The following is a 14,689-nucleotide window of genomic DNA, read 5'->3' on the forward strand; positions in this document are numbered from 1 at the left end:
AAAAATTTCTTCTGAGTAATTAGCATTTTTCAAAGAAAATTAGCTACCTTCTATGGTATGACCCAGTGCCCAGAAACATCTAAGCGTGAAGGTCTTGGTCATAAGAGAGAAAATCAGCACTTCCTGTGGATCCCACGCTTGCCTCCTGAGCCAAAGTGCGAGGACACAGGTAGCATTGGCCGTGTGGCCCTGCCCTCTCCCTTCCTTCCAACATAGCCACCTCACAGTGACCTCTGGCAAAACACTGCTTCCCTGATCTTGAAGAAAGGCTGTGTGTACCACCCTGAGGAAGATGTGAGTAGAGTTTTCGCAGGGAGCATGGGGCGGTGCTTGGGACTTAGCCCAGGGCTCTACCACTGAGCTACACCCCCAGCACAAGGATTTTTTTTATTATTTTTTTATTTTTTTAATTATTTTTTTATTATTATTGTGCATCTGGCCATACACTTTTCCTTTCCTTGAGGCGACATAATTGCTGACATGAGTAGTGAGAATTCTTAATTTACATGTAAAAATCTACCCAGAAACCCACAAAACTTTCTTAATACCTACCCCACCCAAAAATCTGTTTTTCAGGTTGAAATTTCCCCTTCAAGCACAATAATTCCATTTTCACAAGGCATGGTGTAGTCTTTCTTACTATTCTGGACTTTTACCTGTAAGTGCACTGCTTAGCCTGCTAATGAGATGATGAGAGGACGTCAAGTGTCTTAATAACGTAGTCACTGCAGTACCAAGTGTACTTAGTTTTAATGAAGTCACACAAGTGATAATATACGGATACAGATCCACACTGATTGCTTGGTTTTTAACCAGCTCTTGTGTAAATGAGCTCTAGACAAAATTTATCTATAATTCATGTGATTCAGTTTCAAATTTGTCTGTAGCACCTTAAAATCTCATGTATGTATCATGATGTATGGATGACATGAGGTGATATATGAAATAATCCAGGATATGGGGAGATCACTAAGCATAGAAAAAACCAAACTGGCAAATGCTGTCAAAAAGTGTCCCACAAAAAGCTAATGTGTTAGTATTACTTTGGGAGATTCTGGAAACTTTTAGGAGGTAGGCCCTAGACAAAGAAAGTAGGTGGCTCTGGGCAGATTCTTGGAGATCTCTTTTCCCTGGCCCTTTCCTGCCCCTGTCTGTCTGTCTCTCTCTCATTCTACCCCTCCTCTCCCTTCACCATGATGCTCTGCCCAAGCGACTATGGACTGACCCCTCTGAAACCAGAAGCCAAATCAGTGCTTCCTCCCTTAGGTTGTTCTCGCAGGTCCTTTGGCCACAGCTCTGTACAACTAACTAATACAGCAGCAGGATTTGATCACTATTGGCACAGAGGAATGGCTACACGGCACTTCATTTTACTATTATCTCTCTTTTAAGCATATTTGAGAGTCTTTATAACAAACTTTTAAAATCCAATCTGCTACGACTCCAGTGCTAACTGCAACTGTCATTATGTTGAATGTGCTTCCCCTGCGTGCAATCCATGTTTTCAATGACACTTTTTTCTTTTTTTTGTGGTACTATGACTTGAACTCAGGGCCTTCACCTTGAGCCACTCCTCCAGCCCATCCACAACACTTTCTTAGCCCACTGGTGCATGTACAACGAGATGCATGCATTTCCAAACCACACGCACAGACTTTGGGAAAACATTTCAGAGGAACCCTGACCCCTCCAGCCTGCAGCAGAATCTCTCTGAAGGCTTGTTAAGGACAGATCGCTGGTCTATCCACCAGCTGGTGCTGTAAGTGCCCTGGGCCACACTTTGCAAAGCACAGCCCTCACTGTTCACCTCTCCACTGTAGTGAGTGACCACCAGCTCCCTCACAGGCTTGCACGATCCTCCGCTGTGGGCCTTCCTCCTACCACACAGCTGGCTAAGCGCAAGCGACATTGATTTTCATCCAAGAACCAGAGCCTAGATCCAACCAACGTCTACACAACAAACTGGTTTGTTGGATGAATGGAAAGGAGCGCATTTACATACCCACACAGAGGAGCCACTCCCTGGTGACAACAGCAAACACAGGCCGTCCCTATAGGAAAAGCAAAAGCCAGCTAGGACTGCAGCAACAAGTAGGTGGCAGAGCCTAGCAGGACCACAGACTAGCAGGACCCCAGACCACAGCTCAGATGCAGTTTTCCACCAACTACAGACCTGGCAGCACAAGTTTCAGGCTCACTTTGGTCATGTGTATCTCTCTGAACTGAGGAGCAAGAAGCAAGTGCTTTTCAACTCACACACGTCAAGAGAGAGAAATGCCTTTGAAGTTTCTCAGGCTCTTGAAAATGTCAATGTGGATAAATTCCCTCTCCCTCACCCCCAGTGACTCCCAGAGAGAAAAGAAGCAGTGTGCCTGGCTTGTCAGTCTGCAAGCCCTCCACTCCGAGCCCAGGGCTCTGCTTTCTCGTATTACCATATCTGAAAAATACATTTCTATTCCATCAATTGTCCCTGCTCTATGACAATGCCAAGGGTTTAGTTTAAGAAAATGAACTGATATTCTGATTTCTTCTTTAAACTTTGTTTTAACCTTACAAGCTAGAATATATGCAAGAATCCAATAACCTAAACATAAATGTTTTATTGACAACAATATTTAACAATGGTAAAATAAAGAATGTGGGCCAGGTATGGTGGTGCACATCTGTAATCCCAGCTACTCAGGAGGAAAAGGATCGAGGTCCAAGGCTAGCAAAAGTGAGAGACCCTATCTGAAAAATAAACTAAGGCAAAAACAGCTGGGGGTGTGTCTCAAGTAGTACAGTGCTTTTCTAGCAAGCTCAAGGGTCTGAGTTCAAACACTTAAAAAAATAAAAATAATATATATATGTGTGTGTGTATAACATATATATTTTAACATGTTATATGCAGTATAACTGCATGAGTAAATATATGGTTTTTATTTAGATCTTTTTAAAAGATATAACTGACTATTCAAAAACAGAGTCTCACTATGTAGCCCAGAACTCACCATGTAGCTCAGCCCGGCTTTGAACCCATGATCTTCCTGCCGCTACCTCCCAAGTAGCTCAGATTCCACGTGTGAGCCACCATGCTGACCTAAGAAATATTTTAACAATCTTTTTTTTGGTGTGTGTTACTGGGTTTTGAACTCAGGGCCTCAGATTTGCTAGGCAGCAGCCTATTACCTGATTTTCATACTGCACAAGAAGTGGTATAATGTCACTTGCAAGTAAACGGATGTGTTGAAATAATTACCAAATTAATTATAATACTAAAGTGAGAGCTAATAAGCCAAAAACAGGATATAAAATATAATCATAAAAAATTCAATTAATCCAAACAAAGGCAGAAAAAGAGGAAACAGATACAAAGAGCAGATCCGAAAAACAGAAAACAACAAAATCATAGATCTAGACTTAACCAAATCATTAATCACCATAACTATCTCAGTACACACCAAAAAGACCAAGATTTCACACAGGATACAAAAGCAGTACCTTCACAGAGGGGAGCCCACTCCTGCAGCGTGAGTGCAGAGTGACTTCCTTCTAAAACAGTACTACATGTGGGGAGAGAAAAGAGTAACTTTACAGTGGAAAGAGTTGACACTCCCATGTGCAGGAATCGTGACGCCGTGTTGATGGTGCTCCCTTCATGTGATACAGGTGGAATGCAATTCTCTTCAAGCACAGATGAAACAGTTACCAAAATAAATGATATTCTGGGCCACTGAAAAGGACTTTGAGCCAAACCAACTATGCTGTTTACCAACAATAAAATTAAATTATAAATTGACTAAATACCTGTACTAGAAAAACCACAAATGAGCTGGGCACCAGTGGTTCATGCCTGACATCCTAGCTACTTGGGAGGGTGAGATCAGGATTTAAGTTCGAGGCCAGCCCAGACCAAAAATTTGCAAGACCCCCCATGTGAAATGAAAAAAGCTGGTGGTGCCTGTCATCAACAGGCAAGTGTAAAACAGGATTGCAGTCCAGGCTGGCCTGCACAAAAAGCAAGAGCCTACACAGAAATCACCAGACTAAAAAGGGCTACAGGCATGGCTCAAGCGGCAGAGTACCCGCCTAGCAAGCGTGAAGCCCTGAGTTCAAACCCCAGTACTGCCAAAAAACAAACAAAAGCAACAAATCAATGATCTAAAGACACTAAAATAGGAGCAAATTAAACTAGAAGAAGGAAAACAGAAAGCAGAGTGAAAATCCATTAAGTAGAAAAGAGAAGCATTACAGAATGTCAACATAAACAAAGGCTGGTTCACTGAGCTCAATAAAGTTGATAAACCCCACGTCTCGGCTGAATGACTCTATCGAGGGTCTCTTGAGATATGGGTGTTTACCATCATTCTTGACCTCTAGTAGATGCTGGTAGCCAATGTCCCTCCCCCCCACCCCCGCCAGGACATTGTCTCCAAACTTTGTTTCCAGAAATTGCCAAATCTTCCTGGCAGGATGAAGTGAACGTCCACTCATACTTGGCCAGAAGCAAAAACTAACTCAAAGTGGAAGAGCCGAAAACTATCGATCTTTCAGGAAAAAAAAAAAAAAACTGGAGAAAATCTTTGTGACCTTGAGCTAGGTAAAGATTTCTTAGATGTCCCTTCCAAAACCACAGTCCATAAAGAATAAATTAATAAGTTGGACTTCATCAAAATTAAGAACAGTATCTGTGAAGGGAGGAAAAGACACTGTTATGGTTTGAAGGGTCCCTCCAAAGCTGTTGATGTGTAATTGCCATGGTAACGGTACTAAGAGGGGGTTCTTTAAGAGGTGATTACTGGTGAGGAATGGGTTGAAGCTGGCGTAGTGAGCTCAGCTCTCACCCTCTTTGCTTTTCTACCACAGGATGACACAACCTTCAGACGCCAGTCCCACAATCTTGAACTTTACACAGCACTGCAGGTCCCTACACGTCTGTTCGTTATAAATTTCTCAGTCTGTGGTATTCTTTTATAGCAGGACAACACATACGCAGATAAAACTGAAAGTAAATATTTGGAAATCATGTAGCTATGTGATAAAGGCCTTGCAGCCTGAACAAGCAAAGTGCCCTCAAAACCATTCAACACAAGACAAAACCTGCAGAAAGTTGGGCATGTTAACTATGAAGTGTGGGTGCTAAGTCTATGAGAAGATGCAGGATGCCATTGGTCATCAGAGATTCAGATCAAACCACCGTAAGAGCCTACTAGTGGAGGAAAAGCCTGTGAAAGGCCTGACACACCAAGTGCCAGTGAGGATGGAAGAACCAGGATTCTCGTGGACTATGATATAACCATGTTGGAAAAGTATGGCTGTTTCTTTAAAAGTTAAACACAGGCCCACCATATGAGCCAGCCATTCTCTGGACATCTGTGCCAGGGGAGATGAAAGCAGGTATCCACACAAGCACTATACGCAATGCTCATGGCAGCTTTATTTTAAATAGCCAGAGACAGAAATAATCCAAATGTTTATGGTGAGTAGATAAAAGAACCAATTATAGCGATACAGTGGAAAACTAGTCAGCAGTGAAAAGGATTGAACTATTGACACACACAATAATGTGGCTGAATCTCAGAGAAATTAAGTGAAAAGAGTCAGGCAAAGAAAACAACATACTGTACAATTCCAATCATGTAAAATTCTAAAATTGCAGACAAATCAACAGAGCCAGAAAGCCATCACTGTGTAAGGAAGAAGGAAAAGGTACAGAAAAGCACCAAGAGCGGAGATGGTTTCACAGAACAGAAAAGCATAGACAATTTAAGAAAATAATCAAAAAAGAACAAGACCTGCAGTTTTATGAAGAATTTCAGTGATTTTACACTATTTATACTATTCTAGACATAATCATTTCTAAGTAAAAAACAGAACATTTGACATGGGTCATTAGTACAGGTGAAAGCAAATCTGGGGTTTTTTCTTATTATTTGGAGATTTTTGTGTTTTTGTAGTCCTGAGGATCAAACCCAGGGCCTCACATGTGCTCAGCAAATGCTCTTCCACTGAGTTACTAGAAACCCAAGGGCCTCTGGTTACCCTGTCTCAGCATCCCACTGTGGCCTTCTTTCTGCTCTACAAACAGTTATGGAGGACTGCTGTATGCCAGACACTGCTCCACATTCTAAAGATGCAGCAGTGACTAAAATGGCTTTGATGGCAGTGTGATGGAATGTACCATCAAGTACAGGAGGACAGATGACAAACAAATGAGTAACTACAATATGTGGGACAGGAATTAAAAAGTTAGTTATGAAGGGAGGACTGGGAGTGGCTAGGGTGATTGCGATTTTGAACTTGGAGTTAGTGGAGGCTCACAGAGACCATAACATGGAGCAAAGCAAAGGGGGTCAGATGGAGGAGCTAAGGTGGGGGACGTTCCAGGCAGAGCATGGCTAAGTCCAATGACCTTCAAACAAGAAAGCTTCTTTGGCTGCAGCTGGGTAAGGAGGGGAGCAGAGGTAAGATGAGGAGGATACCAGGATGGAGGAGCAGGAAAACAGGACAAGGCAGCCTGGGACTGTTAGCCCTGTGCCACTCAGAGGGAGTGTGATGCCATTGGGAAAAGAGGGATGTAATCTGATTTATGTTTTAAAATCTGTGATTAAACTGGATATGATGGTGGGCACCTGTAATCCCAGTTACTCTGGAGGCTAAGGCAGGAGAATCCCAAGTTCAAGATCAGCCTAGGCAACTTTTGAGAACCTGTCCCAAAACAAAAAGGACTAGGAGTTTAACTCAAAGGCAGAGCACTTGCCTAGCATGCACGCAGCCCTAGATTCAATCCTCACCATTGCAAAAAATAATAATAAAATAAAATAAAACCTGTGATTAATTTAATAATGTATTTTATTTTCTGTCTTCCCCACTAGATAAGGGAAGGAACCCACAGCTGCCTTTTGCATGTTAAACCCTGGCACCTAGCATGTTACCTGTAGACACTCAATAAACAAGGTATCTGCATAAAAGACTCACTGCTACAAAATCAGCATTCTGTGACTGGCAGCCAGGATTATTTGCATCCTCCCCTCCCCCCAAGTCCAGCACAGTGGCTGCATATGACAGGAGAGTTCATCTCTATTTAAAACAATATGATGAATAGTGACAACTGAATAATGACAAATGAGTAGGATTGCTTTTCATCCTCCCTCATTTATTAAAGGGGATGATTTGGTTTTTGAATTTTCCATTAACTCGCACTCTTTTTTTTTTTTTTTTGCACTACTGGGGCTTGAACTAAGCGTCTACACCAGCCCTTTTTTTATGATGGATTTTTTTTCAAGATAGGGTCTCATGAACTATTTGCCAGGGCTGGCTTCCAACCATGATCCTCCTGATCTCGGCCTCTTGAGTAGCTAAGATTACAGGCATGAGCCACTGACACATAGCTAACCTCTCACCTTATGGTACTGAGAGCACTACCCAGAATGAACCCACTGTGACTCAGTCCTTTAAACACACTGCAGTCCCTGGCACACAACCACTAACCCACCGAAACGCTAATAAAATGTCTAATTGGGTAAACCTATTCTCATGATTTTTTTTTTTTTTGTAGTACTGCAATTTACTCAGGTCCTCACGCTTTGCTAGACAGGTACTCTACCACGCCTCAAGCCCTCACACACGATTTTTAAAAAATCTTAATGTCTTACTGTACAAGACCAGCTGATTCAAGTTGGTTTGATCTTGAATGTTTTTTATTCACATACAAACTCCTGAACTCCGAGTGGACCTAAACATTTCCACTTTTTACTCATTTTGATATCTCCAGAGTTTTACCACGAAAACTTAATGAGGATTACACCTGTTCCCACGCCCCCTGGGGACCGGGGACCAGGGGCTGGTGGGGGAGAAGGAGCTGGCGGGGCTGAGGCCATATAGTAATTATCTCAGGAGAAGCTCCTGGGAGTCTCAGTGGTTTTCCAGAAAGAAAACTAGAAACGCAGTCATCCATTCAAGTATGTAAACACATCAAAAATTCTATCCCATAAAAACTGAACACTGGCCTGATGACATTTAGGGTACCTGGGTGGTGAGGGGGCCAGGTGTGTTCAAAAGCGATGTAACTTACCCCAGTACAGCCACATAATATTTGGCAACCAGGCCTTCAGGGCTATGGAAACTTTTGGAAAAGCCGATTGAAAGTTGCTTCAAATCAAACTTTAAAAATGAAAAAAGAGCAACACACACACAATGATGGGCGACTAGAAAGCACCTCCGGCTTGGCTCTCACTTGCAGGTGTTGGTACAACCGTGCCTGCTGGCACCCAGCTCAGACACTCCCTTCCACTAGGGGAGGAAAATAATAACTTTGGGAAATCGCAGGCGTCCACAAAGGCAGGTGTACATGGACTCGTGACCCCATCTAATACAGCGGCCCAGGTGGTCCGCAGCAGCGCGGACTCCACCCGGACCCACGCCCCCCGCGCGCGCCTTTTTGGACCAGAAGGAAAATAAGCTCCGGAGGACGGGGTGCTGCCGTCAGACCGACAACAAAGACCCACGCAATCCAAAGGGACTTACGATCCCGCAGTCCGAGCGCCCCCACCTCCCCCGCCGGGACGCGGTTCCCGGAGGGCCCGCGGGTCCCCGTGCGCCCGACCTGCAGGTTCCCGGTCCCCGGGGCGACCTAGCGCCGCAGCTCACGCGGCGTTCAAAATCTTTCCCGCCCAGGCGTGACGCGAGGGAGGAAAACAATCAGCCGACCTCGCGCGCTGGGGCCTGGGCCCGGGCGGGGGCGATCGGGGGACCCGGACCGAACCCCCCCAAAAACCCCCGCGCTGCCCCTTCCCGAGCCGGGCGGACCCGCGAGCTAGGGCCCGGAGGTGACACAAAGAAGCCGCGGAGACAAACGCCACCCGCTGGCGCTGGCTCGGATTCTCCGAGCGCCCCGCCCGCTGACAAGTTTGCAGCGCCCTCCACGCACCCCGCGCTCCCTCCGCGGACAAAGTTTCCCGTGCTGGGCTCGGACCCCGACATCGGGTCGGCTCCTGTCCCCCCACACCACCCCCGCCCCTGTTCGAGGACCTTCCCCTCCTCACCCGGCCCCATCCCCTCCCGCCCGCTCCCTGTGGGGCGCACCGGGGCGCTGGGGCCCCGCGGCCTCGCTCACCCGCTGTCCGCCCGGCCGAGGGGCGAGGGTGCGGGCCGGGGCCGCCCCAGGTCGGCGCCCCGTCTGCCGCACTCCCCCGATCGCGCCTCCCGCTGGGTCTCCACTGGGCTTTGCCGCGCAGCCGAGGGCTCAGGGCGCAGCCGAGCGCTCCGCTCCTCGGCGCTCGGAAGCTGCAAACCCCGCCCCGCGCCCTCCCCGCCCGCTGCGTCCCGCGCTCGCCGCTCCCGGCCAGTGTGGGGCGCGCCCGCCCGCGCGGGAGGCGGGGCAGTACCGCGCCTTGCAGCAGCACGGACACCCCAACTTTCTTTCCGCCTTCCGGAACATCGCAGGTGGCGGGAGGGGCTTGCTAACTCGGAATGCGGTTAACCACCCTTTGCGTGCCTGAGACTTGGGAAGGAAGGGGTCACCAACTGTCCCAGACACTTCTCTGGCCTATTTCAGAAGCATTCGTGGGAGAAAGCGCAGCTGAGCAAATGAGCTACCGGACCTTGATCGAGTCACTTAACCCGGTGGACCCTTTGCAAAACGAAGACTTCTGATTAAATGACTTTTAAAAATCTGGAGCAGGGTTTTCTACAGCGTCTTGTAGCGGCCCAGACCTCAAGGTCGTTTGGAAAGATGAGGAACGGATTGTTAACAATGCACAGTATTGTGCTCGTCCCCCTCCTGGATGCGGGGGAGTAGGGCGCTGCCTCTGTGGAATGATACCGCCACAGGTTGTGCGAGTCGAAAACTGGATCCTTGGGAATACGTCCTGCGGCTGCCAGCTGGGTTTTCCAGCAAAAGACTCAATCCCCCTAGGCCCAGGATGATGTCAGGACTCCCACTCACCTCTTGCTGCTATTCCAGTATTATTAAGGTACTTGAACTCCTACATAAAAGGCATCACCTCACTATTACTACCCAAACAAGGAGTGACTTTAAAGCATTTTCTATCACCATCAAATTTAACTTTTAAAAGATCTAACTTCATAAATGTGTGGGGCTGCAGAATCTTGCCTGGATTGCTTAGTACACGTGGTGCTTATGGCCCAAACTAAATGGTTAAGGAACAAGAGTTAGAAATTTGACAAGGCATTCATGCTAATGGGAAAATTACTTGTAAATTGTAGCCACAATTTGGGACAATTATTTTTTAAAACCCTGTGAGTACTAGGGTGAGGTGGGTAAGGTATTGAAATACATATTTTATTGTGCATTTCTTCACAAAGCAGCATTACCAACCTACAAGTCACTCGTATGTTCCTAGGTCATCCCTCTCTGAAGGTATCACTTCCTGGAGTACCTATGTTTGCATCATCTATTCGTAATGGCTTGGGTCACAACACTGGTCTATGAAGCTAGAAGATTCTTTAGGTCCTGGGCATCTTCACAGGACCACTTTGCCTGCTAGCACAGGGCATCAGAGTCAGTTTCAGGGAGAAGTTGGGCTCTGGGGTTTACAGTGCTCTCTACAGAGCTTTGTATCGTCCTCTCTTCTACGCATTTTATTCATGTCCATTCCATGAACAGACCTGGGTCTGCTGCTTTCTTTCAAGTAAATGCCACAAATCCTCACAGCAACAGCCTCTGGAGAGAATGTCCCAAATGATCTCCTAATTATTGCTCCCCTCTAGCATCCCTGCTACAAGCCCTCAGTGCAAAGATTTTGTTCCATGTTGTGTCTTGCTCACTTGAGAGTCACGAGGTATGTCCCAAAATGTTTTCAGACACCTCCACTGAATTACCTAATTACTTGTGGGTTCTCCCAGGCATGCCAGTCTGGATATTAAATTAATGCCTAGTTTAAAATATGCAAATAGGACTAGTAGCAAGAGCCCTGAAACAGACCCTCTATAGTTTGAAGGAAAAATTAATATGTAATGCTAAGCCAAACAGAGACACACCTAGTTCTTTTGATGCACAGCACTGAGCGTGTAAACAGATGGCTCACACTCTGATGTGTCTGGGAAAGTGTTACCATGAACCTGGGTGTGCCTACATTCTCCCATGTGCCAAAACCCAGACATAGTAAGATAATGCAGCATGATGTCATATGACCTATCTTAGCTTTGATTTACATCAAGTCTTTGTATTCACAGGAAATGGTCCATTGGGCTCAACAGTCCACCTGAGAGACTCCAGGGTGGTAAGCAAGTTTTGCAAGTTCATGAAAGTGAAAGCGCACCTGTGATTTGTGGCTCCAGGTGAGAACTACCCTAATAGACTGTCCACTTGTCCTTGCACACTGTACTGAGCAACAGATGAACCAAGAGTCACTGACAAAGACAGTGCTCTGAGGAACCCAGTGAGTCCAGCCCCCTCCTGCCATTAAAGGAATGAAATTCACCAGTCTTTAAATTCAGTGGCAATTCCTTTCCCTCCCAGCACAGGTTACACTCAAGGAGAGTTGTGTACATTCCTACATCTCACAGTACACTATGATTTGCATGTCTTTATCTTTGCATCCAGAAGGCCAAAAAAAAAAAAAGCCAAATAGGCATAGTATTCATGCCTATAGTCTCAGCACTCTGAAGCTGAGGCAGAAGAACCATGAGTTCGAGGTCAGCCTGGGCTATAAAAAGGAGACATTGTCTCAAAACAAAACAAACAAACAAAAACAGTGCCTGAAGAAGAATGGCAATAGATTTTATCCAAGGAGCTATTTCCAGTCTTATCTTTTGATGGATGCCATATTGATGATTGTGTGGCTACAACTAGGTTTGGCAAGGATTAGAGACTGATTCTCTGCCGTGGACACAGAAGGGAATAAACACTGGTATCATGTATTTATGGACCCTGATCACAGTAGGAGAGAATAGTATTACCTGACTGGCGGGAGGGGACCCATGATTCTAAAATCAACACGAAGTATCTTCATCTGAACAAACAGATGTGACATTCATTAATCTGAGGCAGGTTAAGGCATTTTATCACTTGCCCCTATGTTATTAACAATATTCCTACTAAAGACAAAAGGCCATTGGCTTAGCTTAACACGCCCAAAGGTCAGGGTGCCATGTCTGCCTACCTCACAGAACGATCTTTTGCTACAGTGTTGTGTACCATTTTGGGAGCACTTGTACAGCCTGCTATGAAAATAGCTGACCAGGAAAACAGTCCCATTCTTCTTTGTCCTGAAGTCCAATCCCACCCCACAAAGGCCTGAATCCTTATCTCAGGCCGGTCTTGCTTCCTGCTAGCCCTGGAAACCAACAGAAATAAACCTTGGCTAATTGCTCCCTTGCCCAGTGGCTGGAAGCATTGTCCTGATAAGAGGAGAACGCTGTGTGCACTGCCAAGAGGAATCTGAGACCAACATTCTGGAGTTCGAAGAGACTTTAAAAAGAACTTCCCATGATTCGATGACGTCATATATGTAAAGTGTTAAGCACAGAGCAAGCAGCGAGATACACCAAAAGCAGATGTCATTGCTGTGATGCGTTTAGACAGTGATGGTGATGAGACAAAGCTATTTTTGCAAAAGCACTTGTATTGAATTAGTGAATTAAAGTTTTGGATTTTAAACAAATTCTACAACTAACTTCAGTCTTATACCAAAGACTAAATTCTTAGAGTAAAATATTTGCCTAATAACATAAAACCAATAAAAGTCGCTGAATTAGAACCTAGGCAAGATTTTTTTTTTTTTTTTGCAATGCTTGAGTTTGAACTCAGGGCCTACACCTTGAGCCACCCCACCAGCATTTTTTTGTTAAGGGTCTTTCAAGATAGACTCTAGCAAACTACTTGCCCAGGCTGGCTTTGAGCCACGATCCTACTGATTAGCTAGGATTACAGGTGTGAGCCACCAGTGTCTGGCTAGGCAAACTTTTAGTAGAAATAAAAGCATCATTGAAAGAGATTTCATTGTATATCTTGTTTGTTTTATTCTCAAATAAGAAGCAATGAAGTCATCACACTGCTCAGTTTGCAATAAAAAGGAATAAAAATTAGGGATGGGGTATAGCTCTAGAATAGAGTGCTTGCCCACCATACATGAGGCCTTGGGCTCACTCCAGCTTGGCAAAAAAATAAAAGTAAACTAGAGTGTGTTGGCAGACACCTGTAATCCCACCACCCTGGAGGCTGAGACAGAAGAATCATGAGTTCAAAACCAACCTTGACTAGTGAGTTTGAGGCCAGCCTGAGTGACATAGCTTTCTATGTCACTGTCTCAAAAAAAAAAAAAAAACAAGAGGGTGGCACACACCTATAATCCTAGCACTTGGGAGGCTGAGGCAGGAGATTGGGAAGTTCTAGACCAACATAGGCTACATAGGGAGACCCTGTCTCAAAAAAACAAAACATGCAAACAAACAAAAACACTCAATAGTAGAATAAAGTAAATAGCATTTTAATTAAATAATATAGCAAACTAGGTATTAATACAATAAAAAAAACAGTTCTTTCCACATAGAATTTTTTTTAATGGTACTGGGTTTGAACTCAGGGCATCAAGCACTCACCATTTGAGTCATGTGCCTTGCTTCTTTCTGCTTTACTTATTTTTCAGGTAGCGTCTCATGCTTTTTGCCTGGGAACTTGATCCTCCTATCTATGCTTCCTGAGTAGCTGGGTGTATACACATGCCCCATTACACTCAGCAACTCCACCTAGAAACTTTAAAGTGCACTTTCAGAGAACTGCTGAGTAAAATGGAAAATCAAACTTGGATAATTTCTTTAAAATAATGACAATGGAAACACTACATATCTGTTTGTAAAAATCAAATCAGTGATTAGGAAAAAATGAGCCTAGCGCTGGTGGCTGTCTCCTCTAGGAAACCTCTGTCTCCAGGATCAGGCTTTAAGGCCAGCCTGGGCAAAAAGTGAGACCCTATCTTAAAACTATCCAACAGAGAGGGGCGAGGGGAAAGGGAGAGAGAGAGAGAGAGAGAGAGAGACAAAAGGGCTTGTGGAGTGGCTCAAGTGGTAGGGGCACCTGCCTAGCAAGAGTGAGGCCCTGAGTTCAAACCCCACTTCCACTAAAAAGAAAAAAAGCCAAGAAAACAACACCAAAATGCCTGAGATTGTAGCACTCCCCTGCTGTGCTCATGGCCTTGGGTTTGGTCACCCGCACTATAGAAAGCAAGAAAAATATAAATGCTTGAGGTGATGGGTATACTAATTGCCTTGATTTGATCACTGGGTATTGTAGACATGTGTCAAAATATCACACTATACTCCAAGAATAAATATAACCATTATTTGTCCAATAAAAATTTTTAATGAGAATCACCAAAAATGACTTACATTTCTCATTTAAAAACCTAAAGCAAAGTAAATCAAAGAAAAGCCAAAGAGAGAAAATAATGACAAGCAGAAATTGACATGAAATACAAAAGAAAAATAAATCAACATGGGAATTCTTCGAAGAAAATTAATGATGACCACAAACTAACCTCATGCAGAAAAAGAGGAGGAAAGCATCAATAATGAAAATCAGAAATGATAACGGGTATAGCCATCAAAGCAGACATTGCACAGTGTTAGGAAAGTACATTTGAACGCCTACATTTCATAGCTATTGCAATGTGCTACAACTAATCCCAGTAGAAACTGGAACCCTAGACAACCTGATTCACTGGAAGAAATAAAGATATCAAAGAATTAC

The 14,689-nt window shown here is 44.7% G+C and overlaps 1 protein-coding gene and 1 long non-coding RNA gene across 10 annotated transcripts in view; one reads left to right on the top strand and one right to left on the bottom strand.

Annotated features, from left to right (window-relative positions):
* The window catches only part of Syne2 (spectrin repeat containing nuclear envelope protein 2), a 300,742-nt gene extending 291,466 nt beyond the window's left edge, over positions 1-9,276 (bottom strand). For all 9 annotated transcript variants that reach the window (XM_074067818.1, XM_074067817.1, XM_074067815.1 and 6 more), the window contains exon 1: positions 9,095-9,276. The gene's annotated coding sequence lies outside the window, so the exon portion shown is untranslated. The remainder of the gene's footprint in view (positions 1-9,094) is intronic.
* A 49-nt stretch (positions 9,277-9,325) lies between these two features.
* Positions 9,326-11,427, top strand: LOC141421558 (uncharacterized). Its single transcript, XR_012446142.1, has 2 exons — positions 9,326-9,953; positions 11,176-11,427. It is a non-coding gene; the product is annotated as an uncharacterized lncRNA (long non-coding RNA).
* Positions 11,428-14,689: the final 3,262 nt, after the last annotated feature.

This window comes from Castor canadensis, chromosome 3 (genome assembly GCF_047511655.1).
Source record: "Castor canadensis chromosome 3, mCasCan1.hap1v2, whole genome shotgun sequence".
In the NCBI taxonomy this organism is placed as follows: Eukaryota; Metazoa; Chordata; class Mammalia; order Rodentia; family Castoridae; genus Castor; species Castor canadensis.